Source organism: Phaenicophaeus curvirostris, chromosome 1 (assembly GCF_032191515.1).
Source record: "Phaenicophaeus curvirostris isolate KB17595 chromosome 1, BPBGC_Pcur_1.0, whole genome shotgun sequence".
NCBI classification, from domain to species: Eukaryota; Metazoa; Chordata; class Aves; order Cuculiformes; family Cuculidae; genus Phaenicophaeus; species Phaenicophaeus curvirostris.
In genome coordinates this window covers 57,032,030-57,059,869 of record NC_091392.1, presented here as the reverse complement: position 1 = coordinate 57,059,869, position 27,840 = coordinate 57,032,030, and the positions used below count along the sequence as shown (strand labels likewise).

At 39.6% G+C, this 27,840-nt stretch overlaps 1 pseudogene; it reads left to right on the top strand.

Annotated features, from left to right (window-relative positions):
- The first annotated feature begins 410 nt into the window (after positions 1–410).
- LOC138732737 (otogelin-like protein) lies at positions 411–27,816 on the top strand (annotated as a pseudogene).
- Positions 27,817–27,840: the final 24 nt, after the last annotated feature.

Here is a 27,840-nt window from a genome sequence, read left to right as displayed (position 1 = left end):
CCTGCATTGTGTACACAGAGTTATCCAGCAGCTGTATCCAAGAATTCCTAGGTGGTTTTCTGCATTAATACCCTAGTTGGCTCCTCTGTGGCTCATGAAGCTGTTAACAGGGGCGGGAGGTTCCTCCTCTGTTCCTTTCAGCAGCTTAGACTGGAGGAAAGCCACCATGAGCTGGCAACCCAAAGATGATACTCAAGAAACAAGATCATCTCAGAAAACCACTGAATTGGGCCAGCCCATCATCAATATCTCCTCTTCTCTGGAGTGCTAGCATCTCTTCTAGATTGCCCTCATGCTGAGACCTTGAGGTGGCAACTGGAGCAGCTCTGGCAGATCTGGAATGTTGGTCAGAGGACCAGGGCTTTAACTCCCCATAATTATCTGAAGGAGAAGAGAAATGGATGCCAGAGATGAGGATATCTCTGTATCTGAATGCTATGGGTGGTAGGCCCCTTTGTTTCCCTTGTTCACAGCTCTGACCACCAAACTCCATCAATTCCTACTATACCTTAGCTCACAAAGCATCAAAAAATTTCAGAGTTAAGACAATTATGATACGCTGCACCAGATTGGAAAAACTAGCTGGTTATTTTTCAGCTGGACCACTTCTCTGCTGAAACACTTAGTATGGCGTAATAACTCGGGCAGTGAGGGGCAGAAGCAAGCGGTTTGTGGGAGAGAATGAACTAGACAACTTTCAGAGTATAGAAATGAGGACATGTAAAAGACTAAACACCATAAAAAAGCTGCTCAGATTACTTTCTTGTATCTTTCATTTTGTGAGGAGAGCTACCCACCCTTCTTTGCTCTCTGTATCTGCTGTGTTCTGCGCACCACTCAAAGAGGAAGGGAGTACATTGAACAGAGAGATACAGACGTACTCCTGCATAACACCTTCAGACACTGAGCTTTATTTCCAAATTTATTTGATTCCAGCTATAGCAAAATATTTAATGCAATATGTTATGTCAACTAAGACTTATGTATGTTACACAAGGAAGATTTTTTTTTTTAAAATTTGATTTTTCTTCCCTTAGGTCTCGGTGAAGGACCCTATATTTTGGCAAATTACAGAGAGAATGACACAATTATAGGAGCCAACGTATCCAGTAGACAGATATTTGCCCTGCCTAGAACTGGAGTGTATGGAAATAGGTTTTTCAGTTTCATGATAACTCCAGGTCTTTTCAAAGATAAAGATTTATGTAAGTGTTCTTAACAATTTTACTAATGGCAATTCCTAATTTTCAAACTATATGAATGATTTTTGCTCCATCTTTTAAATAACCTAAAATAGTCTAGATATTTTCAATTCTGAGAAGCAATACTGATTGTTCCATTTAAAAAAAAAGCCAAAACCGAAAACTTTGCTGCCAGCTTTAAACCTGACTTTTCAAAGATTGATTTAGAATTTTTGATTGCAAACTACAAGTGCATAGAATTATTTTGTGAAAAAAGTTAACTAGTTTGTATAACTGGAAATGGCACGCGTATCTTGCAAGGATCAACACTGAAAGTGAATGCAGGATGCAGGAACGTTTTTGTCTTCAGTCAATGACTTCTACTGCACCTTTTTTTTTTTTTTCCTTGTGACTTTCAGTGGACCATAATCTGTGCAATTTAGAACCATCATTCTCCCGCATTGTTAGTGAGAAGCCACTCCAAACAATGTGGAGTGAAATTTCTTAGTGAACAGCTATTCCTCGCCTGAGCTTTGTTTTTCACTTAGTAGGGACTGATCCAAGCTCTATTAAAAAAATTAATATGTTTAAATATTTTTCCTCATGCATACATTTTCTTTTCTTCACATGTATTAGGTTTGTGCTAAATAAGTCTATACAGATTATTCCATTGCTCACAGAATTTATTTTCAGAGGATTTTCAGAGAATTTTCTTCACTTTTTATTTTTGGTATTATTTTGGTTAAGCAAATAGAGGGTTGAGTCTTGTATCTGGCCACAAGTTTTCTTACTCTATGGCTGGATATGACAGTGTGTAAAAAAAAAAAAAAAAAGCCTGACATCAAGGTGAAGTCAGGTATGTTCTTACATTATTTGTGTGATGTTATTTGCTGAATGAAATTTTGGTACAGCTGAACTGTAAGGCAGTTGTCCAAATCTGAGAAAAAACCTCCCAGTGTGAGCAAGCCCTATCTAATCTGAGACTCCCTATGAATAATTTCAAAAGTGGTAGCAGTAGGCTGAATGTAGTTTTTATCTAACTTGTTACTTCTCTGGTAGCTCTATATTATGTGATCATTTTAAGCCTTCTTTAGACTCTGCCTTTCTAACTTTTTTTTTGTGTGTTACATAAAATTGATTTTTTGGTGAAAAGCTGTTGTTTAAAAGAGGCTAAAGATATAGATTTTAATCTCACTTTTATGTAGTCTTCTGTGAAAACCTTACTTGTTTGTTTGGTTTTTTTTCCTTCTGTGGAAGCCCTCTCTCTTGTTTCACTTGAATCTGCTGAAAGACCCAACTACTTTCTGTATGTACATGAGAATGAAACCGTTGGGTTGAAACACTGGCAGGCAAGTGCCTCCTTTCGAAGAAGAGCCACCTTCTTCCACCAACAGGGCCTCTGGAGTCCACGGCTTAGTGCCTTTGAACTGTACAGTCAAAAAGGCTTTTTCATCATTCTCACCTTGTCTGCTGTTAAAGTGGGGAAGTACGATGGCTCAGAAAAATTTAAACATTTAAGTAGCTTTAATATTGAAGGTAAATTTTGCATAATCGCCAGGGATAAGTATTTTTTTTTCTGCTTGCCTTCAGAGCACTTGCCTTTCATCAGCAATAGTATCCTATTTTTAATTACTACTCTGTCTTTGTTTTCCATCCCACCTCCTAATGTTATTATTTTCTAATTTTTGCAGTTGTGATGATCACTTTATCTTTGAACTACATTTTCATTATTTTACTCTCTCAAAATGAATATGTGATGTCACAAAAAGGGTGCACGTTATTGTCTTGTTAGTGAGCTATAAAGATCAGCTCTTTTAAATGAATGGGGCAACTGTATTGTTTCTGCAACCAACAGAACTTTCACTACGCTTAATTGATTTTTAAATTGTTTACACAGAATATATTGTAAAAGCGAGCAGGTATTTGTACCTTTGAAGCTTCAGTGTGTTTCAGCTTGACTGAATGTAAAGTACTTGAAACTGAAAATGAACAAAATCTCACCTGTTTGAGAGTTCTCAAGAATTGGTTTTCATTTTTTTTTCCTTGACAATTCCAATGTACATTAGAGAAAAGGCTATGAATTAATTTTTTCTTGACTACATAATCAGCAAATAATATCTTTTTCTTCTTTCTCAGAACTCAGTGCATCTGTGCCATATAGAAGCATGTGTGAATGGCGATATGAATCTTGTGCTAATCCTGGTGTTAAAACATGTAGTGAGCCTGAAGGTATAGCATGTAAATTCCTTCCTCTGTAAGTCAAGTTAAGTTCAGTATTGCTACTGTACTGTAGTTTCTAATATGTTTACCATATGTTTTCTGAAAATTACTGCAGCTGCAATACGTGCTAAATTTTATTCATCCAGATTTCAGTATCACTCTTGTGAGCAACTCTCTCAAGTCATGTGCATACGTTTGTAACAAGGCTCTCATTTCCCACCGTATAAATTCCTGTTTACATGCAAGCTTTCCCCACAAGAATAATGTATCTAGCCCAGGGGATTAGCTTCTGGTAGTGGTTAAGTAGAAATCTTTTAAATGAAATGAAGGCTGTTCCCTTTAATGAATTTATATTCACATCTTAAACTAGCATCCCATGATGCTGTAAATTACTGCAGCTTTCTGGTGTTTGTGTGATAGAGATCAAAAACTATAGAAACAGTAAGGGTGGACTATGCCCTCTCCTGTAAGAGGAGGGAACTTTATACGAAGAGATTCTCATTAGAGTGATTTGATAGATTTTGCACTGCTGATGTTATCATGTTACTTAGTAACAAGATTTCCTGTCTCCACGGATCTCCCATAGCTTCTATGGAGCCACAAAATACTAAAAGGAAAAATGCCTAAAAACCCAAGCTTTTTATGTATGGACACGCTGGTTGTTAACATCGTGATTTCTTATGAAAGATCCTCCCAAAATGAAAAAGTAAGAGAATACATGGACTTGTCTGCACTCTCCTCTGCTGAAAGTGCACAAGAACGAGAATGCGACTTTCTATGGAGTCAGTCTAAATATTTGAATATCTAAAATGAACACATCTGGTAAAAACAGCAGCCTGGTATGGAAGATCTTTGCTTTGTGGGAAACCTTTCTGCTTAGGGATCTGAACTTCCACCTTGTTGTGGAAGCAGAATGGACCAAAGCTATCACATACCTCAGACTCTGCAAAGAATTCATTATTAAAAATTCAGAAACAAAATTGTGCAGTTCAGTGTCTTATTGACCTTAAAATGTCTCTAAGTGCTGTGTTCACCATTACCCTGGAAAGTTCTCAGAACTCTGATGGGGAAGACATTAAAATGTTTCATTTGGCCAATGTGAAGTAATATAAAAGTCGTTTATATTTCCACCATGGCTTTAGAGTTAACTATACAATATTTTAAAGGGTTGAAGGGTGCTTGCTATACTGTCCTAAAAATATGATTCTTGATGAGATCAAACTTAAATGTGTTTATCCGGAAGACTGTAAGTATATTTTATTATATTGGTCTAATCTTACAAATCACTCCAGAGATCCTAGGAAAGAATCACAGAATCATAGAATCATAGAATAACCAGGTTGGAAGAGACCCACCGGATCATCGAGTCCAACCATTCCTATCAAACACTAAACCGTGCCCCTTAGGTTTTAATCAAGTGTCTGTTGCTGGGGTTTTTTTAATTAACGGTTTTACCAGAACATCTTTCTGTTGAACAGTGTCTCTCTGGGACATAGCCCTCATTCAGAAAATACATTTTTTACAAGCCATATCTAAAGTTGAATTAAGTGTGTTAAATTTAACTTTTTGTGGTGTGGTTACACTCATCACAACTATATTTGACTATATACTGCTAGTATATACTATGCATATAGTAGAAAGATCCCAAATGGAAGGGATAAAGCTGTGGCACAAAGTTCAGACTTTTCAGTTGCTGAGCCACCAGTAACAAATTCATTGCGTCTATTTCATAGCTTCTCATGTGTGAAGCTACCACATCAATTTCTTATTTGGGCCATATGGTATTCTTCGAACATAACAATTATATTTTAATACTGTTTCTTATTTTATTTTACAAGTTCTGACTTAAATGCATCATGCTTGATATTTGCCAGTACAAAGTTAACTCATATAGTGCATGACCTTTCAAAGATAGAATATATTTATTCCAGAAACCAGCGTGGTTGAGTAGGGAGGTCCTGAGAGACATCAGTAAGAAGAGGAAGGGCTATGAGCTTTGGAGGAAGGGGCAGGCATCCTGGGTGGACTATAGGGAGGAAGCAAGAACGTGCAGGGAAAAAATCAGGAGGGCTAAGGCCCAACTAGAAATCAGATTGGCCAAGTCTGTGAAAGACAATAAAAAGTCCTTCTACAAATATATCAACAGCAAAAGGAGGACTAGGGAGAATCTCCAGTCCCTACTAGATGCCGAGGGAACAACAATAACAGGGAATAAGGACAAGGCTGAAGTACTCAATGCCTCCTTTGCTTCAGTCTTTAATAGTAAGGAAAGTTGTTCCCTCTGCGCACAACCCCAGGGGTTGGAGGAGCAGAACAAGTTTCCCACGATCCAAGAGGAGGTGGTTAGAGACTTGCTTGCCCAGCTAGATGCCCACAAGTCTATGGGGCCGGATGGAGTCCACCCAAGAGTTTTGAGGGAACTGGCGGACGTCCTTGCCAAACCTCTTTCCATCATCTTCCAGCAGTCCTGGACAACTGGGGAGGTACCACTGGACTGGAGGCTGGCTGATGTCGTGCTCATCTACAAGAAAGGGCACAAGGCAGATCCAGGGAACTACAGGTCTGTCAGTCTGACCTCAGTGCCAGGGAAAGTCATGGAACAGGTGATCTTGAGTGCTATCACGAAGCACTTGCAAGAGAACCGGGTGATCAGGCCCAGTCAACATGGGTTTACAAAAGGCAGGTCTTGCCAAACTCACCTGATCGCCTTCTATGACCAAGTGACTCGGCTGCTGGATGAGGGAAAGGCTGTGGATGTAGTCTTCTTGGACTTTAGTAAAGCCTTTGATACAGTTTCTCATAGCATTCTGCTATGGAAACTGTCAGCCTCTGGCCTGGACAGGCGCACACTCTCCTGGGTGGAAAGCTGGTTGGATGGCCGGGCCCAGAGAGTGGTGGTAAATGGAGTTTACTCCAGCTGGAGGCCAGTGACAAGTGGGGTTCCCCAGGGCTCAGAGCCGGGTCCAGCCCTGTTCAATGTCTTTATCAATGACCTGGATGAAGGCATTGAGTGCACCCTTAGCAAGTTTGCGGATGACACTAAGCTGGGTGGAAGTGTCGATCTGCTGGAGGGTAGGGAGATTCTGCAAAGAGATCTAAACAGGCTGGACTGCTGGGCAGAGACCAATGGCATGAGGTTTAACAAGGCCAAATGCCGGTCCTGCACTTGGGGCACAACCACCCTAAGCAGTGCTACAGCCTGGCTGGAAAGCTGCCAGGAGAAGAAGGACCTGGGGGTGTTGGTTGACAGCTGACTGAACATGAGCCAGCAGTGTGCCCGGGTGGCCAAGAAGGCCAATGGCATCTTGGCTTGTGACAGAAATGGCGTGACCAGCAGGTCCAGGGAGGTTATTCTCAGAATCACAGAATCACAAATCACAGAATAACCAGGTTGGAAGAGACCCACTGGATCATCAAGTCCAACCGTTCCTATCAAACACTAAACCATATCCCTCAGCACCTCATCCACCCATGCCTTAAACACCTCCAGGGAAGGTGAATCAACCACCTCCCTGGGCAGCCTGTTCCAGTGCCCAATGACCCTTTCTGTAAAGAATTTTTTCCTAACGTCTAGCCTAAACCTCCCCTGGTGGAGCTTGAGGCCATTCCCTCTTGTCCTGTCCCCTGTCACTTGGGAGAAGAGGCCAGCACCCTCCTCTCTACAACCTTCTTTCAGGTAGTTGTAGAGAGCAATGAGGTCACCCCTCAGCCTCCTCTTCTCCAGGCTAAACAACCCCAGCTCTCTCAGCCGCTCCTCATAAGGCCTGTTCTCCAGCCCCTTCACCAGCTTTGTTGCTTTTCTCTGGACTCGCTCCAGAGCCTCAACATCCTTCTTATGGTGAGGGGCCCAGAACTGAACACAGGATTCGAGGAGCGGTCTCACCAGTGCCGAATACAGAGGGAGGATAACCTCCCTGGACCTGCTGGTCACGCCGTTTCTGATACAAGCCAAGATGCCATTGGCCTTCTTGGCCACCTGGGCACACTGCTGGCTCATATTCAGTCGGTTGTCAACCAACATACCCAGGTCCCTCTCCTCCAGACAGCTTTCTAGACAGACTCCTCCTAGTCTGTAGCACTGCATAGGGTTGTTGTGCCCCAAGTGCAGGACCCGGCATTTGGCCTTGTTAAACCTCATGCCATTGGACTCAGCCCAGCGGTCCAGCCTGTTCAGATCCCTTTGCAGAGCCTCCCTACCCCCCAGCAGATCGACACTTCCACCCAGCTTAGTGTCGTCTGCAAACTTCCTAAGGGTGCACGCAATGCCCTCATCCAGATCATTGATGAAGACATTGAACAGGGCTGGACCCAGCACCGAGCCCTGGGGAACCCCACTTGTCACTGGCCTCCAGCTGGATTTCACACCATTTACCACCACTCTCTGGGCCCGGCCAGCCAACCAGTTTTCCACCCAGGAGAGTGTGCACCTGTCCAGGCCAGAGGCTGACAGTTTCTCAAGCAGAACGCTGTGAGAAACTGTGTCAAAGGCTTTGCTGAAGTCCAGGGTGACCACATCCACAGCCTTTCCCTCATCCAGCAGCCGAGTCACTTGGTCATAGAAGGCGATCAGGTTAGTTTGGCAAGACCTGCCTTTTGTGAACCCATGTTGACTGGGCCTGATCACCCGGTTCTCTTGCATGTGCTTCATGGTAGCACTCAAGAGCACCTGTTCCATGACTTTCCCTGGCACTGAGGTCAGACTGACAGGCCTGTAGTTTTCTGGGTCCTCCCTGCGACCCTTTTTGTAGATGGGCACAACATCAGCCAGCCTCCAGTCCAGTGGGACTTCCCCAGTCTTCCAGGACTGTTGGAAGATGATGGAAAGGGGTGTGGCCAGCACATCCGCCAGCTCCTTCAGTACCCTAGGGTGAATCCCGTCCGGCCCCATAGACTTGTAGGTGTCCAGTCGGGCTAGCAAGGCTCTGACCACCTCCTCTTGGATCACGGGAGCCTCATTATGCTCCTCTAGCTCCTGGGTTAGTACACAGACGGAATGACCCTCCTTACAACTAAAGACTGAGGCAAAGAAGGGATTAAGTACCTCAGCCTTTTCCTCATCCCCTGTTACTATTGTTCCTTCTGTGTCCAATAGGGACTGTATGGTCTCCCTAGTCCGCCTTTTATTGTTTATATATTTGTAGAAATATTTTTTTTATCTTTCACTGACTTGGCCAATCCAATTTCTAGCTGAGCCTTAGCCCTTCTGATTTTTTCCTTACACAATCTCACTTCCCTCCTGTAGTCCACCCAAGAGGCCTGTCACTTCTTCCAGAGCCCATAAACATTTCTCTTCTTCTTGATATCCCTCAAGATCTCTCTATTCAACCAAGCTGGCTTTCTCCCCTGCCGGCTTTTTTTTCCGGACCACGGGGATGGCTTTCTCCTGAGCTGCTAGGACCACCCTTTTGAAGAGCTCCCAGCCCTCCTGGGCTCCCTTGCCCTTGAGTACTGTCTCCCATGAGACTTAGCCAACCAGCCTTCTGAAGAGTTCAAAGTCTGCCCTCTGGAAATTTAATGCTACCGTCTTGCTAACCACCCTCTTCACTTCACCTAGAACAGAAAATCCTATCATCTCATGGTCGCTTAGTCCTAGGCGTCCACCTACTGCCACATCCCCTACAAGGCCTTCTCTGTTCACCAACAGCAGGTCCAGGAGGGCACCCTCCCTTGTTGGTTCATTCACCAGCTGTGCGAGGAAGTTGTCTCCCACGCACTCCAGGAACCTCCTAGACTGCTTCCTTTCTGCTGTATTGTACACCCAGCAGATATCAGGCAGATTGAAGTTCTCCCTCTGTACTCGGCACTGGTGAGACCGCTCCTCGAACCCTGTGTTCAGTTCTGGGCCCCTCACCACAAGAAGGATGTTGAGGCTCTGGAGCGAGTCCAGAGAATAGCGACAAGGCTGGTGAGGGGGCTGGAGAACAAGTCTTACGAGGAGCGACTGAGAAAGCTGGGGTTGTTTAGCCTGGAGAAGAGGAGGCTGAGGGGAGACCTTATTGCTCTCTACAACTACCTGAAAGGAGGTTGTGGAGAGGAGGGAGCTGGCCTCTTCTCCCAAGTGACAGGGGACAGGACAAGAGGGAGTGGCCTCAAGCTCCACCAGGGGAGGTTCAGGCTTGACATAAGGAAAACATTCTTCACTGAAAGGGTCATCAGGCAATGGAACGGTTTGCCCAGGGAGGTGGTTGACTCGTCTTGCCTGGAGGTGTTTAAGGTGCGGGTGGATGAGATACTGAGGGGCATGGTTTAGAGTTTGGTGGGAATGGTTGGACTCGATGATCTGGTGGGTCTCGTCCAGCCTGGTGATTCTATGATTCTATGATTCAAACATTTCACTATTTTGGATTTACGGATTTTTCCATGGAATTACTTGGAATTAGGAAACTTCTTGAGTCAGCTGAGTTCCTCAAAGTCCTCAGGCAACCCGGAACCATTGGCAAGTTATCTTCTCAGCAAAATGATGCTCTGATATGTTAATATTTCTGTGGGAGTTGAGCAGAGATAGATGTTGTAATTTGCTTCACCAGTAATCCCTAAAAGACAATGAAGCGTGAGTTTTTCCTTGTAGGCATACCTGTGATGCCTACAGAATCAGCAGTTGGAACAAAACCTTCACTGTTAATCTCTCACATGGGTGCTGCTACGGACAGATTTCCTCAGACACCTCCTTAGCTTGTTATTTTGGGGACTGAGACAACTCATACTGATGTGACAGACAAAGTAACCATGAAGGCAAATACAACTTTAAAGGGAATGAATGCATCTGCACAGTCCACTACAGACTTTTAATCATTGGTAGCATCTAAGGCAGCCACCTATTCAACATTTTCATTACCAAGTACAGTGGAGCCTCCTGATGCACTTCACAGCACATCCAGCCCTACTGTCCTTTCCAAACTCATCTCTTCAACAGGTCTTCCAGCTGCTCTTCAAGCCTCAGCAGTCACATCACGTACTCTCAGTTCTACTGCATCTATAACTTTACCCATTTCAATAGCAACTCCAGCAACCCTGCTCAGTGCAAGTCCTAATCCAACACGTTCTACATTATTAACAACACCTATTTCTGTAGTGGTAGTTCCATTTCCACTTGAAACATCAACCACTCAGCTAGGGACTCTTTCCCCTACTTCAGCTTTAACAACTTTAACCTCCAAGCCATCTTCTGTCACTTCTGAGCTACCTGCAGGGATTGGGAGGAGTAGGAATCCTTCAGCAAGTCATTCTAAGGGAGCAACAATATCCTCTCAAGTGTCTTTGTCTGCTTTGCTGGCTGGCGAAGCAACTTTCACAAGACCTGTATTTTTCCTAGGTTCATGGTTGACACTAAGCACATCGGCTTTGACTGTTAGAACTAGATCTGGCATTGGTCAAACTACGGTTCACCTAACACCTCTTTCTGCACTGACTTCAACTGCTTCTCAAATTCCTATGACTACAAGATTTGCTAATTTTGAGACAAGTTTTCCTCAATTCTTCACAGTTTCATATTTTGAAACAGCAAAACCCTTGTCTAAAACTTCTCTTATATCATCAAATGCAAATTCTTCAGCTAGTATTTCTCCAAAGACATTTTTATCTTCAGTGGCTATTTCAGTGACTGCTCATGAGCAGACATCTCCACTAATAAAAGGCAGCATTCCTGCTGCTCAACCCATAATGACTGACTCTTCATCTCAAGTTGCTTCTCAAATTCCTATAAGCACTTATTCGAGTCCTTCTGTAATACGCACAGTATCTACACCAGTGAGTTGACTGATTACCTCACTAAATCCCAAAGCTATGGCAGGTATTACTGTTACCTCCAAAAGTCTCTATAAAGTACCCTCTGCTGCTTCTCCTCTTCTAGTCAACCCAACAATCTCGGATAGGTCTATAGCAAGTAAAGTCTCAAGAGAAAATAAATTCATAATGCACACTGGTTCCTTTTCAGCTTCATCCATTCCTAAAAAGCCACAGAAATCCATTATGTCTACAGTCTTCCCTTTTAGGACACTGATATTACCTCGAAACACTACATTAATTACTCCAGATATTGCAGAGTACTCAAGCAGTTCACATACAGAATTGAAAACTGACCCTGTGGCACGAAGTTCAGGCACTTTCATTCCCAAAGATCCTTCTCTTACAAGGTCATCCCCCTTTTTTTTCACAATCTTGTTATCAGCATCAGTACCACCTTATACATCTCATACTACAAGTTCTTCATTGATTCCCACAGTCAGTAGGACATCATCATTAACACGAAGTATAACTGCCACCAAAACATCCATTTCATCTCTAGATACACAAGGAACCTCAAAAAGTCCAGTTATAGACTTGACAACTTCTTCTGTAAATTCTTTTACCTTCACTTCAAACTTAAGCCTTTCTACCAACCTTTTAGCAGTACTAAAAACATCCATTTCAATGTCCCCTTTACTAATGCCTACAATTGCTGAGGCCACTTTAGACAGCCAGTCCAGTAGGGTCTCTATGTCTTTACCACCTCCTAAGACCACTCGTATCTCTACAGTTTCTCTAGGACAACAGAGTTCTTCAGAAGAAGATGGAACGATATCAACCATATCATCTGGACTCATCATGCAATGTACTACACCAATGATCATGAACACAAGAGTGAATGCTACATCCTTAAAAGCACCTTATATTTTTGCAAAAATACCATCCAGCTCTTCAGGAAGTTCATTAATTGCTTCTGGCACCACTGTCGCCTCTAGGATTACTACAGAAACCACTGATTCTTCTGTTGCGGATCTGGAGTTTTTTTATGGCTTCGTCTTCGCTTCCTAACACCACAGAAACACCTATGCATGTGCCACTCAAATCTTTATTTACATCTGCAGTGACTCAAGCTTTACAGAGCACTAATGAAACTCCAAAAATTATAATCATGAAAACAAGTGATACTACGAGTCCATTATCCCAGACAAAGAGTACCCCATTTACAGTTTCAGAAGTTAAATTCACAACCTTATTTGAAAGGACTGTGGATATTTCAGAAGGCAGTCAGCCTTCGCATGAACAAAGAAACATTACCAAGCCAAAGTCAACCACAACTCAGAAATCTTCCCTGCTTTATTTGACAGTATCTGCAGTTCAGAGTTCACCTTTTTCAAGAACTACCACCTCAGGAAAAAATCTCTCTCTTTCTGGAGTACTGCATGTAACAACATCAGATTGGTCCAAAATCCCAATGCAGAAACCAATTCAACCTTATTTCAATTTAACAGAACCCACAGAGCTGCAGACCAGAGCGCTAACAAATTTATCTCATTCTAGTGGTGTTACAGCGCTGCCTTCCTCTTCAGAGCCTGTGGAAGCACAAACTTCTCTAGTAAGCACAGAAACAATGACAGTTATTGCTGGCAAGGCTTTCTTTGATACAGTGATTCATACACTGATGTCTACAGCTTCTGAATGTGTGGTATGGTCAGTTTTACTTGCCCCTATGTGTTAAAATATCTATTGCTTTCCAGTCCATTCTGTTATGCTACGTATGTAAATAATAGAGATTTTAAATATCTTCTATTTTTTTTCGGTTTTATTTGTATATTTAAAAATCCTTATTTCTTCTTGGAGGTTTGTTGAATCAGTGCTTTTATACTGCCCGGACATTTTCTGCTTCTTGAACGGATTGCTCTCTTAAAAAAATGGCTTTTAAAATTATATGCCAATTCTAGACAGCAAAATATATTTCTGAGTTGTAGAAAAAGCCACAATCCATGGATTTTTTTTTTATTTCTGGATAACATCACCTTGTCTTTCTTTGTTTTTCATTTGTTTCTTTGTCATATGGTTTAAAAAGTTGGAAATGCGTAATTCGGTATTTCTTAAAAAGCTTCAGATTATTACTGAATGTAACATGTAACCTCGATGCATAATGGTTTACATAGAGAATTCCACCAAAGCTAGATGGAACAGGAAGGGTGTGGGTGAATTGATGTGCATCGTTCTCACCTGCTACAAGCACATGAAATCAATTAATTCCAACAATAACCGATGAGAGGTCATATTGACATGCTGATTCTGTCTCAGGGAGGGTGATGAACAAGCAATCATTTGAACTTCACAAAGGCAAGGAATGTAAGGTTGATTCTGATTGTTTTCCCCTTATATGACAGCCCAGATACCTTGAACCTGTTGATAAATGTAGCCAGTTTGTATGTGTTAATACGGGTTGGATGTTATACAACCTTTCAAGGAACTGCCCTAAGGATGTGCAGAAGCCAGACTGTGGTTTTTGAGGAATGCCAGTTCAGGCGAACACGGACAGTTGTTGCCCAGAACGGGAATGTCCCTGTAAGTCACTGTTTTATTTTTAAAAACAACACAGAGCCTTGATCTGTAAATTTCAAGTAATAACTTAAGGATTTATTACAGTGGGGATAGGAAGTTGAATACTGGCATAAATGTAAAAGAGCTGTTCATCATTAAAACAGAATAAAATATAGGGAACGTTTTGGTATCTTTGTATTAACATTCAAGAGAGTCAAAATAGTTTGTTTGGAATTAAAACATTGAAATGAAATCTGTGACATGAACACCAACATTTTCCAGCTGAGGCTTTTCAGAATTTCTGTCAGTAGTAATGCTGAGATTTTAACATTCTGTGAAGAAAAAAAATGAAAACCCAACATTTTCTGAAAGACAGAATCCCCAAATTTCAGTTAACCCAGAAGGTTTTACTCATATGTAGAAGTTGCAGAAACTGGCAGCTGACTGTCTGCCAAGGGTTCAAAAAGCCCAAATAAAAGTAATATTAAAAGCCTTGCACCGTTACTGAAACCAATATTGCACTTTTACATCTTTGTCTCCAGACAGGACAGAGCAGTCCCCTGTTATCTGCATCTCAAAAATACGTATATTTTAATGCATACATTTTATTAGGCAACGCACAGATTCATTGACCTTGCCTGTAAAACATTGACTTCAGTGAAAATTATCGCCAGTTTCAACTTTATCACTGGACACACGGTGGCAGGTTAAGATATTTTCACCGAGTAACAGAGGCTACTTCCTTCTGCTTATGGCTCAGTATGCTGCCTGCAGAATATGATCATCAATATGTATACAAATATATGTCATATGAAAGCAAATGTTGGTAAAAGTGAAAGGTTTTAGAAATGCCTTGTATTTGGTTTTGTGGTAACCTCATTAAATGACAGTTCTTTTTTAGGTCAATGCTCTGTACTGTCTGAACTGAGTGTTATTACATTCGATAGAAACAACACAGCACTCTGTAATATGGCTTCCTACATTTTAGTCAAGTTACCCGGAGAAACTATCATTGCTCATATTGAAAAATGTCCTGCTAGTCAGGCAATATTCTTGCATTTCCACAATAATGAAAATAGTTTCTCTTATAGGTATGAAATTCTGCAAAACTATAACTTTCAGATAAAACCCATACAAACTGAAAAATGGAAAGTTACTTAATTTTCAAGGCGCGTCTTTCAATGTGTTGGCTAAATAAACAAATTTTATTCAAGGTTAAATAGTTATCGCTATGTGATATTATGAGGAAAATCAAATGTAGGCTCCTTTTAAACTATCGCGGCGACATAACTTCTGAATAGCTTCAGACTCTCTGCCCACAAATATTCTTGAGGCCCTGAATTCATACTTTACAATATGTTAAATTACTGAATAATCACAAAAAACTTCTGTAGTTATTTTAAGAAGGTCTTCATGAGTTTGGGATTAGGGTGATGAGTTGTTCTTTGTAGTTGTGCAACTCTCTGCGTTACCGACAGAGGCGATCCAGCCACTTTATTTTTAGACTGCGACTTTAAGTCAGGTCAGTGTCATTCTTAGAGTCTGCACATACATTTCCTTTGTATTGTTCACAGTCCTAAATTATGCAGTCCTTGAAGAATGGCCTTGTATGTCCGTCTTTAGTTTGTGGATAAACAAGTTCCTGATGAGGAACTTCATCAAGTTTCTTTCCTTCCCATCCCTACTTGGTCTCTTACCTACTCTCACTCGGCAATCGTACACTTGATCTTTAGAGGTTTACTTTTATATTGTTCTCTTCACTGTTTCTTAGTTGCAGTTTAAAGCAAAACACAGCTCACGTAGGCAGATGAACTTTAGAGGTCTGTAGGTGTAGTTCTTTAAGACACACGCAATCTTGTGCAGAAAGATGCCTTGGTAAAGTAGCAGCTTTATCAAAGTTAGAGCTGGGGATTTTATTGGCATCAACATTGTATTTCTATGTATTTTAAACTGAGCTTGTTCATGTTGTGTTATCTTTTCTGTATTATTTTCCATATAAACCCACATAAATTTGATTTGAAACTTTAATAAGTAAATCAAGTTTCCAGAAATAGGTCATGGAAAGGTGTACTACATTTGCTGCAAAGTGTGTATTTTTTATTTCTAAGGGAAGTATTAAAATAGTTTGATTATAAAATTGATTGTAGAATAGCTTCAAACACAAAGAAATCAGTCATCGTATTTTTGCCTAAGAAGAATGCTGTTGACTATCGTTGCACTTCTAATGTTTTTCTAAATGTTTTTCAGAGTGCAAATTCAACAAGAAAACCAGTGAGTACTTATTTTCTTTTACTAATTGCACTGGTACAGAATTAGAAAAACAATAGTAACTAAACTTGTTTGTCACTTTTCTTTCAAGGTTCCCCCTGCAAGCAGTTCAGGGCTCTGTTTTCACAGAATCAAAGAATCACAGAATAACCAGGTTGGAATAGACCCACCGGATCATTGAGTCCAACCGTTAAGAAATTAAATGTAACAACACACGCATATAAATTACTTATCGATCGTTTAGCAAGAAAAGTAGGTATATATCACAAATGTATAGTATGTGTACACCTAAAAGATAGCTAGAGAGCTAGTCTGTTGCAGAATGCAATAGATCAGAATTTAATTAATGTACTACAGGATTAGGACTACTTTTGCAGTTCAGGTTCTGAGTAATTTTGGGTAGACTAGAAGCAAGAAGTGTACGCTTCTGATACCATGCTTCACTTATAGGTCATTAATACAAAATGACATTTTGAAGTTCTTTTGTCATTTTAAAGAGGTTGCAAAAGGCATTTATACTTGAGGCTGTATTTCCAGATAGCCTAGAACTGAACAGAAATGTACTAAGATCAGTTCAGAAAGATAACTTTGAGTAATTGAGATGAGGTTTGGTTTTGGTGTTTTGCTTTATTTTTGTTACTATACAGCATGTGATAGATGAGATTTATTGCTTCCTTAATTAGAAAAGATTTCAATATCGTTGTTTTTTCTTATGTGTACTTCATCTTCAGTTATAGGAAATGGCACTGACAGCAAGCTCTGTGATTTAAACACTCACTGGACGTGGCAGAGGCTGTAAAAAATATCTTTTACCATAAGATGCAAAGACATTTAAAATCATCACAATCTGTTTCTATCCCTGAAATGTATTTGGTTCATTTTAGGTAATACTGGATTCTGTAATTCAGTCATTCCCTCTTTCAAAAGAAGGACTGAGTATTCATGATATGGGTGCAATGTATGTCATTAATACTGCAGCTGGTATTAGCATCAAGTGGGCTCATGTTACAGGCATCATAGATACACAGTATGGACCACACCCTAACACATCGATGAAGACAGAAGGACTCTGTGGTGAGGCAATGGTGGCAATTCTTTTTCTTACTTAATAACGTCCCATTTAAAACTTACATCTCCTTTTTGTGTTTGTGATCTGCTGTCCTTACAAGGCGAGCTCGTGCAATTCTATTAATTAATAACGAGAAATGAAAAATTCCGTTTCAAAGCACTGCTTGCTAATAAGGTAGTTTTCAGAGCAAGTAATGATCAAGACATTGTATTAAATTAACTTTTAAAAAATGTTCACATCTCTGCTTGTGATTAAGAATACTGTTGAAGTCAAGTGAAGAAAAGGGGAAAATTTTCACTAGAGAAGTGGCTACTGGACTTCAGGTAGCGACAGTATATTTCAGTGATCACAGGAAAAAAGAACTGACAGATATTAGCAGTGGCAGCTTATAGTTACGCAAGCACTAATAAAAGGTGTATCTAGGGAAGCATTCAAGTTCCCTGAGGATGCCAAATCCAAATTCAGACCTCTTAAGGCTGGATTTATGGTCCAAAACCATGCTGAGTTGACTCAGACTTAAATTACAATGATAGTAAATTTAGCATGTTTCTGGCTTCCCTGATTATAACTCTGCCAGTATGACTCATGTGGAAAGATGTTAGCAGGTATTTCAGAGTTATTTGAATTCTACAATAAATTTTAATTTTCTGGTGCACTGTGATTTTACAGATTCTACACCATATTGAACAGGAAAATGAACTTTTATAATATTTTAAAATGCTTTTAGCTATAAAGCAGAAAAATTCAATTTAAATACAATCATGAACAAATTAAGCATTTATAATCAATTACTGTATTCTGCTTGAACAAAAGGAAAGTTTTCCTACATCTAGGGAGAGAAGGCAAATGCTGGCCCTGGCAGGTACTGCATCTCTTCCTACTATCATGTCATCTTCTCTATGGTTGCTGAAAAATATTGAGCTGAGCTGAGCTGAAGTGTAGGAAGGATTATATTATAGAATAGTTAATCTTTGTGCCATGAAAAGACACAAAGGGGAAGACTACACAGACAAATCCAACCTCTACTGCAAAGCGTTACTCTACCTGATATTTTTCTGTGAAATCTGAAGCCTGCTTCAGTGCTTCTGTCCTATTCTTTGCCATTTGTTCCCATCTGGGATTCTCCTGTCCTTTCCCCTCTCACAGAAAAAAAATCCTAACAAAACCATGTGGGACTATGGGGTAAATTTTCTTTATTTTTAAAGCTGTATTGATTCTGCAATTCTGTAATACGTCCCTATGCATTCTAATGCCAGCACAGTTTGACCAGAAGCAAGAAGCAGAAATATTAAGAATCCTGGAAAGAACTGTTTCTGTCAAATACTTCTTATCATGCAAACATCTTCAGTATTTCTCTATGCGGTCTGAGAGCCTGTCGCACCAGGCTAGTCCAGTTCTATCAAGAGACCCTGGAGAGCATCAGAACGCCAGGCTGGAAGCCCAAAGGCAAGAACTTAGTCTGTGGTTAGCAATGCAGAAGGAAAGTGAAAGAAGGATATAGGAACTTTGGCTGATCAGTCCCTACAATGTAAAACACTATTCTGAAGATTCCAATTATGGCTTTAATGGCTTGTTATGTGCTTATAAGGAGTATATGTTTTCACTGATGAATTAACTGAATACATACAATAATGGGTTCAGGTAGCCATTCAATGTCAGGTGAGGTTGGAGGGGTTGTTTTTTTCAGTGGATTTGTATAAATAATTTTAAATAAGAAAAATATTTTCTCTAGAGAAAGCAATTTGATCATCACAAGATTCCTTTCATAACTTCCTGCATTTAGAATGTTCAATTAAGTTTCATTACAGTGTTAAATCATCAGTGACGTGCAGTTAATTTGAAAGCCATCAACATTTACTGCAAAGGAGTTCATTGCTCTTCAGTAGTATGAGATCAGAATCTGGTGCCAAGTCAGTGCATTTGCCACACCCAACATCACATTTTGGTAGCAGTTTTTCTCCAAAGTTAATTCATTGCTGGGAATAATATCATCACTTACACTGCATCTATCTGCTTGTTGTGCTTGGCCATTGACCCGACAAGTAAAATTGTAGGTATAAATTTGGAACTACAGTGGACATATAACTGCTTTCATTTATAAATTCAGATGAGTAAGCCTCACAGTTAAGCAATGTTAATCTTACCTTATCAAGTGCATTTTTCTTTCCCAAAGGAAGTAATGTGGCATGTTTGCTTGTGCCTTGAATGTGATGCTCTGTCTCCAGGGGTGTGTAACGGAGACCCTACTGATGACCTCAAAATGCAAAACAGGACCATAATTAAAAATTTGGAGGAAATCAAAGCATTCATTAGGAGCTGGGAAATCGAGAAATCACTTGATGTAACGACTAGGAGACCAGTAAGAAGCTGTACTGAAGATAACTGCTCAAACTGTATGGAACTGTTGAACAGAAGCACTTTCATCCCTTGTCACAAGAAAGTGAGTACAAAGATCAGTGAAACTCCAGGTGCAAATTAAATAAAAAATGTATAGTTAACAAAAGAGTGAGAGAGAGATGCAGATTCTTAATGTTGTGCTTATTTTCATGAGTTGACAACTGGACAATTTGGTAGCATTTTTTACACAAATCATCTGTTTCTGGACGCTGTACTTTCTAATGTGTAGTGCAGCACATCTGCTTTTCATAACTGTTTTAACATATATAATTTTAAAATGATTAAGGGGAATTTGACTAGTCAGTATTCCTACTTCATATACGCCTCCAGGAGAACTCTCATAGACTCAGATACAATACAATTGCTTCTTTTCCGGTTTACAGCAACACCTGCCCTAGCCTGAAAACTGCCAAGCATTTAGTTAATACATTATAAAATTTGTTTCCTTTCATGTACACAATGATGACAGAGCAGAGTGGATAAAGTGTATTGTGTGCTTCCCAGGCAAGAAGCAAGTGGACAAAGATAGGTAATAGAGCTAGCGATGTGGCAAAAGTAAGTGACTGCTTGAAGATTTGCCAAAACCACAGGGAGAGCTGGGCTGCAGCACAGCAGTGAACAGGCAGAATGAACCAAAATCTGACTTCTTCCGCCTTGCCATTAGCTTACGCAAATAAAACCAATAGAAATAAGATAGGTTGCGCCACCTGCATTTAGACTAGTAAGATAGGCTATACTGGGTCCTATGGACACAGAAACAGAGTATTCAGCAATAGTTGATTCACAGCAAGAATTTATGAAAGGTACAGCAGCAATGTTCAGCTGTGTTTGTTCACTTTCAGCTACAGGGCTATACTGCAAAAGTTCTTGTAAGTAGTCTGACAAACTCATTAGGACTTTGTTTTGTGCCTACTGATGCGCATAAAAAATTCTGGCGGTTTCAGTTTTGCTGAAGGAGTTTTCTGAAAAATATCCCTGCTTGTGATTTTTCCCTGGTAGCCATATTATTTTTTGTAATTAATGATTTATTTTAATTACAGAAAACTCTTGTACTTGTTAATTCTCAATTACAATATGTTCTAGGTTTCACCACAGGAGTTTTGTGAGAAGATGTGGATCAACAGTACATATTTTTGGAATTATGAGTGTGATGCACTTTCTGCATACGTGGCTTTATGCAACAAGCACAACATCTGCATTAAATGGAGGACACCTGATTACTGTTGTAAGCAGATAGCCATGTTCTATACCCCAATCTGGCTTTATATTGCTGCAGTTTTAATGATGAGTTAAAAATATATTTCTTTCTATTGTTTTTGTAAGTACCCTCTCATTCTATCACAGCATTAGCAAATCAGGGTAGAAGTTCTCAAGATGTATTGTTTTAGTCTAAGTGTCATGAATCACTTTTAATCTTGATTGAACAAGTTGCTTACCTGAAGTACTGTTAAAAATATAAATGCATGTCTGTGATACACTCGGTTGTTCTTACTACTTGTTTATCCAATGAAATACTGAAAGAATAACAGCAGCACTCGATATCCTATTTTTATGATTTGCAGCATTGAGTTGTCCTGAGGGCAAGGAATATCAGCCTTGTCTGCAACCCTGTGAAGCCAAGACATGCTTGAATAAATGGTTCTACGAAGATTCTCCCTGTTCTTATTTAAGGGAAGACTGTGTTTGTAAAAATGGCACTATTCTGCATAGAACAGACTCTGATCTCTGTATACCAGAAGGAAAATGCAGTAAGTGCAGCAGGAGAGAGTGGTTTCGCAGATATGCTAATATTAACCAGCAGCTCGGTGTAAGCAATGTTTAAATTCTGTGTCCACCCTCAGTAAATGTGGATCTGGTACAGCTTCCTTCAACAGAGGCCAGCTTTATCCTCAAGCTACAGCAGTTTGTGCTTTCAGTTCACCTGAATTCAAGAGCCAGTGATGATGTACTTCTCCTGGGAAAAAGGACGGTCATTCTTCTGTAGCTCTCTTTCCTGGAATACTTAAGAAGAAATAGTATGGGCAGGTTCTTTCCCTTGCACACAGCATCTTCACCCGCGGCAAAGCATTTGTTCATTTGGGGTTTTCGAGGTCATTATCTTTTCTTGGATTCCTTGATCATAATGCTCCACAAGGCTCTTATTTTACGCAATAATTTTATGCAATTCACAGTTGCTTGCAGGATATCTGCACTCTCTGCTTGTTGAAGGATATTCTGTTTTTTCTCTCAGTGTGTACAGATAACAAAGGACAACCCCGCTCTGCTGGGGAGATCTGGAATGGATCGATGAGAGGCTGTTGCATGTACAACTGTTCAGAAAATGGAAGCATTGTTGCTGTAGAACCTGAATGCGACGAGGATGCACCACTAACCTGTGAAAGAGAAGGGGAAGTTATTGTCCGTGTCATTGAAGAGCGAGCTTGCTGTCCAAAGAAAGTTTGTGGTATGTACTGCACTTGTTTTCAGTAACAGAAGTATAAGGTAAGTGCCTGACATGCACTGGCAGATAACAGTATTTAGACAGGGTTCAAGGTAACATTTTTCAGAAGTGATTTTTAGGTACTTGTGCCTGGTTGGGCCAAGAAAGCAGGTTTCTTTTCTTTGTAAGGCTATCTCACTCTTTTTTCTTAGAAGTCCACTAGTACAACAAATCTTCCGTTAAAAATGAATTTTTAAGCTCTTGGGTGGAATTTCAAAAGAAATTGAGAAATACTCAATGACAGAAGTAGCTTGATAATTGGGACAGACGTCAGAGCCTGTATGCTTCTCTTATTAGCGTTTTGGTGTCACAAGGGGTGTCCTCTCACTTGCTGCTTTTTCCCAGAAGCAGCATTCTGTGAGCTGATCACTGAATACGATCATTCTGTCTAACCATGGTTGTTAGAAAAAGGAATATGCTTATTGCTCCGAAAATGTTAAGCAGAAGATACTTATGTCTTCATAACATCTTCAATTAAAACAAGAACAAATGATCTAGCTGATATGGTGCTTTTGCTCCTTAGTTAGATGCTTGTAAAAAAGATTGTATTGTCAATTTTTTTAGGGAATATTTTTACTGGGACATTTTTGCTGGCTTCATGTGTAGGAAGCCGAGCAAGTAAATATCTGCTTTAAAAGAGGTATAATGAACCACACTAATAGAGTTACACTGGCCCCTGGCTGAGCTTGGAGGCCTACATGACAGTATGGAGTGCACTTTAAGACGACTTGGGCTGCTCCTAGTTTGTAGATCTCGGTACTAGATGGTATAAATATGTTGAGCTATAGGACTTGCACGTGCATCTCTTCAAATATGTCAAAATTGATTGTTTTTTATCCCACAGAATGTAACATGTCATTGTGTGACACTAATATTCCAACATGCAAAGCCAATGAACAATTAGTGGTAGGATACCATGCCCTGTCCTGCTGTCCACAGTACCGATGTGGTAAGGGAAATATAAAAACACAGTTACTGAGAGATCTTCCATGCTCGTATTATGTGTTGTAAGAAAATTTGCCTTACGCTTTGTTTTGATTGTTAACATAATGGGATATTATAAACAGCAGCAGAAATGATGGGTTTTTTTCACTCTCTGATGCTTTTTTGTTCTTGTGTTTTGTGTCACTCTTGATTTACCATATGATTTGATAGAGTATGTTCTAATAAGTAGATGAAGAATATTTTGTCTTTTATCATTTTTGTACTGTTGCTATGACTCTTTTAAAAATATTGTTTATTTCACATCGTAAAGAATGTGACCCTTCAGTTTGTTTCAATGCTACCCAGCCGGACTGCAGAGAAGATCAATTTATTGTTGAAGCAAAACAGGAAGATCCCTGTTGTTTCTCTTATCTCTGTGGTAAGAAGCCTCTAATATTTTGATGGATAACTGAGAAATAGTTAAGTATTTACAAAAACTGTCTATAGTTTCAAACCTAGTAACTTAGGCCAAGAAGTTTTACAGAGGTCGGTTGGACTTCACCCAGGTTAGATTGCCTGGAGCATGAATTATTCTTGGGTTTGAGGATCTGCTATTTCCAACATAATTTTGAACATCATACTTAAACTTTGTTATAGTTTTAAATTTGAATGTCAATCCATAAAAACCCTTTTATTGAAGTAACAAACATAATATGACTTGTTATAGAGTCTATTAAATAGAATTCACGTGTGCGAACTTTTTAGTACTTAGAACTTTATAAATGTCTGTTTGGTTGGTTGGTTTTTTTTTAATTTAGTTTGTGAATCCTGTATTGAGCCTGTTCCCTTGTGTAATGAAGGGGAAATTCTCACCGTAGACCTTAGTACCATGCAATACTGTTGTCCTCGTTACTGCTGTGGTGAGTGTAACTACTGTCAGTTCAATACGTGATTGAATTTAGTAAAATGACAGACTGTGTATGTGTGTGATTGTTTTGATTCAGCAGTTAGGATGGGCTTCAGATAGAGATTAAGAGATCTAAATGAGGGTGTTTGCGTTTGAAGTAGGTTCAAAGTCCTTGACAGACTCAGTGGTGTTCTAACCAATCCGGTGAATGGAGTTTGGAGAGATTATTTAGTTTACCAGACAGCAAATAGCTACTTTCAGGGTGATCTAAATACCAGCATATTAATGTGGAACTGAATGCCATCCTTGGACTATGTCACTGTTCAGATTAAAACACCCGTAATAAAACAGCTTCCGTGTTGTTGTTCCTCTGTTGTATCACTCATTAGTGTTTCAGCAGTTTCTTTACACTTTTAGCATTTAGGGGAAGGAGTAGGCCAAGGGTTTCAAATTCTTCTGGGTTGACCACTATTGAGACAATGAGCAGCCAGAAGAAAAAAGTGTGCCTCATAAAACACAGAAATTGTGCTATTTGTTCTTAAGTAATGTCTACAAGAGTAACTGCTTAATTCAGATTAACTCTCATCCCATTGCAGTCTTTGGGTAATTACAATTGATTAAATTGTCTTCCAGTAAGTTTGGAGCTTAGTGATTTTTACTTCACATGCTTCCATATTTGGGTGCTTTCCATTTCCTGGCACTTGCACTCAGGTGGAAGTTTCTGCAGAGCTGTTTGGTGCTGCTTTTAGCAAATTCTGGCAGGTAGGAAGTTAGATCTTAGTATATGGTCTTCTTTCAGAGTCCCACCAAATAAGCTACCTCTGATAATACAGGCAGGTATTTTCCTATTAGAGTCATCTCCGGAGGGCAGTTGCTCCCTGTTATCTTACAGAAATGCGCTTTGTGGCACATCTGTAGCTTAGAGGAAAAAAACCAAACACGTTTTTAAAAAGCTGTGATTTTAGTTTTCTTAGGTACTGATTATCAGCTTGAGTGACTCTGAAGTAGGAAGAATATTAAATGATTCCTGTGTGATGTTTAAATTTAAACATGTTCTAAGGCAACAAGAAGCACTTTTGAAGATCTTTGTTTAAGAAGCATGATAATGTTTTCTAAAAAATCATTATTTTAAAAATAGTGCATGAAAAGAAGTATAAGCTGGAAAAGTCAAAGGAAATTCGAATGAATTCTCATACCCATCTTTCCTTCCCATTTAGTTTGTGATGAAAATCTTTGTTCTGAGCCTCCTATGAACTGCAGAGATGACATGAAACTGATGAAGGAAAAGATACCCGGGCAGTGTTGTCCAGAATGGCACTGTGGTAATTATTGCTTTATTCCTTAGTCATTGCTGTTAACAGAAGCCAAAAAATTAACTAACTGACTAATAATACTTTCTTGTTCTCTTCTCAGAATGCAGCTGTGAAAACACTACTTTTCTGACCTGTAAATTGGTAAGCACTGTCCTTGAGATATTTTTATTGATGTTATTCAACCCTCTTACTCTTCCCTTTCCATTCCTTGTGTCGATTATCTGTAAAGGGTGATAAGACTAAATAGGGACAGACTGAGACTGCCTCCTGGTCCCCAGCTCAAGCATGTAACTCCCTCAGGTGTCTGCACAATGTCAGCTGTTCCTTAGGGAAATTTCACTTTGTGTATTTTAAGATGTCAAAAAAAAAAGAAAGAAAAGCAACTGCAATATTATTCTTTTCAATGTTGACTCAAAACAGTGTGCAGGGAAGGTTTTCCATGTAAACAATTCCCGATTGTTTTTTAATAAGTAGAAATGAGCTTTATGAACACATGTATTTTCTGGAGAAATGTGTTATTCAGTTAATCATTTATGCTTTTTATTAAAATGATTTAACATCATTGAATTTAGCTTATATGAGAAGTCATAAATACCTTGCTTCACACATACTTTCCAACTATAGGGACTGTGATCTGGAAAATAATTATGAGTGAATGTTTGAACTCCCATTAGTAAAGGGACATTCTGCCTATCAAGCCTATAGCTTGGACTTCTCTTTCCCTTATGTGAAGACTGGAAAATTTAAATTCTAAGGAGGACTTGCAAATTTGAAGAGCTTTCATCTATCTTTTGGGAGAAAATTAATAGGAAACAGTCATTTCCTGTTAAGTTCAGTATTGAAATAACTATGTATCACAGGAAAAATGACTGTTTAGTAACTCTGCTATTCACATGCATTCCTAGAGAAAATTAAGTGCTTTGCCTCTGTTGAAAGAGATAAATACATTGAATAACTCTAAATGTGCTCCTGTTTCTTGAGTAAATCAAAATTTTTCTCTTTTATGAAAGGAGGGGTAGATGTGATGAAAGTCATATTTTAGTTTTAGAGAAAAATGTCTGTTTAGCACTACAATTAATTGTGCACGACATAACAAACTCTTTTACATTTTTATAGTTGGGGGAAGTTAAAAAAATAGACAGCAGTGTTTCCAGTGCTTGTGGATGTACTCATTACGTTTGTGGTAAGTTTTTCCTATTTCTAGCTGTTTTGTTTCAGTTGTTAGTAAAAAGACCATGCAAAGAAAGCAGAAGTAGGACCATAACAACCTTCTCAAACATAAACATTCTTTTATCTTGATTTTTATGTGTGACTACCTAGTTATGTAATTATGCTCTCTTTTCTGAATAGGATGCTTTGCTAACTCATCAATTTTGTGTCCATTCTGGTGGGGTGTAGGAGAGTTCTAAAAATCCTTAAGCTTTCAGAGTCAGGTACTGTCTCTGTGGCGAGAGGCAGGTCACGAACCACAGCTGAGTATGAGTGGTGTGACTGCTTCTAGTCCAGTGTTGAGGACAAGTAAGACATGTCACACCAGAGCAACAGACCTGTTCAGCCAGCATAAGGGTAGGTACCAAGCCAAACCTCTCTGGGATGGACAAGCGATGACCCAGATAAATTCCCAACCAGACCTCTGCTCCCTTCCCTCACTCAGCTACCCCGTGTAGACTAGACTTCAGCTGCACTGTGCATGGGGGTGCTTCAGGTGTGCTGCAAACCTGACCTCAGCCCATGCTAAACTGCCTCCAGGAGCAAAGTACACTTAGAGCACACACCCATCCCACAGGTAATTTCAGACATACTGGTTTAATTGACATTAAACATTCCGTGAAGTGCAGAATAATTCATGTGGTGTACTTAGCTCAATGTTAAATACTAGAACTCTTTACAAAAATACAATCATCAACCTTTTTTTTAATTTTCATAGTTGGAACACTATCAATTTTAGTTGATAATAACTGACAAAAGGCAGTTTTGCATTTCATAGCATTTTCTTAAGTTGAATTATACCTCCTACTTGCTTGATAATTAAAACCACCAACCAAGCTTTCTAGAGCACAGGACTTTACCCTACTTTTGTCTTCACACTGATTCCATTAAATTGCTAGATGACCTCATTTTCCCTGCCCTCTGATAACATTTATTTCTTTTGGTGTTAGAGAAGGATGAAGTGTGCATCTTGGAAGAGGTCACAGTACTGAATCCTGGACAGTCAGTAATTCAGTACTTGGATGGAGACCTTTGTTACACTGTACAGTGTTTACAAGAAAAAGATGAGAACACAGGATATAATGCCATGTATTTTACAATAGTGAACAGTTCGCAACAATGTGAAGCTGTGATTATCCTTAAAATAAAGGAATGATGCAATTTTTGAGCACAACTATAACATTAGGATAACAGTAGAAGTGAAGACTTTTGCTAGCCCTGTTTGCTCAGCAAGAACTTGACAACTTAGTGGTGGTGATGTGCATCTTGTGCTTCCAGCATTATTTTGAAAAGCAACTTCTAGCAGGATATGTAAAAATATCCATCCATCCATATATCGTTTCTCTTGGTATTTTTAGTTTAAAAATCAATGAATTTTCCTATAATGTATGTTGAAAATTTTATTTATTTATTTATTTATTATTGCTTTCCTTTCTTTCCAGCATCAAATATATATCCCTCCCTCCAGTCACCATACTTGTTGCGGTACTTGTCAAAACATGTCCTGCTCTTTTCATACTGAGAATGGAACGCTAATTGTGTATGAGGTAGGTGCCTCTGAAAAGAGGTAGAAATAACTCCAATGCGACAATAAA